Source organism: Vicia villosa, linkage group LG6 (assembly GCF_029867415.1).
Source record: "Vicia villosa cultivar HV-30 ecotype Madison, WI linkage group LG6, Vvil1.0, whole genome shotgun sequence".
NCBI lineage: Eukaryota > Viridiplantae > Streptophyta > Magnoliopsida > Fabales > Fabaceae > Vicia > Vicia villosa.
The window spans coordinates 41064767-41066140 of record NC_081185.1 but is presented as its reverse complement, the minus strand read 5'-3'; positions in this window follow the sequence as shown (position 1 = coordinate 41066140).

The following is a 1374-nucleotide window of genomic DNA, read 5'->3' as shown; positions in this document are numbered from 1 at the left end:
TTTTCCTAAAATTAGAAGGATCTTGTACAGAAGATGCTAACTCTATCAGTCTTTCTACATCAGGCGTTTTGAAACCGTACTTTTTGGTATACCTTTTTTCCATAACTTAATCCTATAATGTTTGCAAAGAAAATTCTCTAATTGTTTTGGAAAAGTCATGTTTTTTATGGAAAAAGATGGGTTTTTTAATGAATGTATGAATGCATGGATGCGTGGATGCCACATATTCAAACATGGTGAAACAAACATGGTAACGCAAACAGGGTAACGCGAACATGGTAACGCATACATGGTAACACAAACATGGTAACACAAACATGGTAACGCATAGGTTCAAAGGTCCAAAGTCACGAGCATGAGGTCAGAGAACCAAAAATGGGATAGATCTAGTTAATCACCTGCATGACATGTTCTACTGATACGTCAGAGTCTACATTTTTCTTTCGGATATTACCGGCCTTCCACAATTAAACTCATGAGCCAGTAATATTCTCAAGAAAAACTCGTCTGAGTGTGGTTCTCCGCATGACAACTAATCCAAGTCTTCACCTGAATAGTTTCTGCACCACAACCTAATAAGGCCAAGATGGGTTGGGGTTCTACGGTCTCTCAGCTTCTACAGTTCAATGAAAGTAATAATGTCTTCGCTACGAAACATGCTAAACATATATTACCAACAAGGAACCTCCACTGAGCGGAAGGATTCTCACGTGCGCCTGCACATGACTATACCCTCCACCTAATTTCTTATGTGTACTTAATCCGGGTTAGGATTTGTCCGTAATGTATCACTTGTAACAGAACCACGCAAGTAACAGAACCAGAACCACACATATAACAAAAAATGAAATGAAAAATAAAGCAAATAGAATTAACCCTTCCTTTGGAAACAATAAAAAGACATTCCCCAGTGAAGTCGCCATTTTTCTGTCGCGGGCGAAAAATCGTTTTGTTCCTCTTTTTTGTGGATGAGACACCTGATGCCTTCTTTGGGCTCGAGTGCTCATAAAAAATGATTTTTCTTTGTTTCGACCAAACTTTTTATTATTTCCAAAAGAGGAAAAGGAAAAAAGCTGCAATAACCTAAAAGTGGGGGGAGAGATCTTGGGTAAGAGGGTTGGTTATACGAAGGGAAGGTATTAGCACCCAACGTATCTATAGTACTCTACAGGTTTCTTTGCTTTGTTTTTCATTCCATGTTATTGAGAGGTTCTTGTGAAATAGGTGGGACCTAAGGTGTTTGTTTGATTATGCTCGCAAAGATCATCGCGATCCTCTGCATACATATCCCTTAGAGGGAATCAGAGCATCTGTAGCTCGGGGTCTACGGGTGCTAAGGTTTGAATGGTTTTTTTTTGTTTTGTTTTGCTCGCC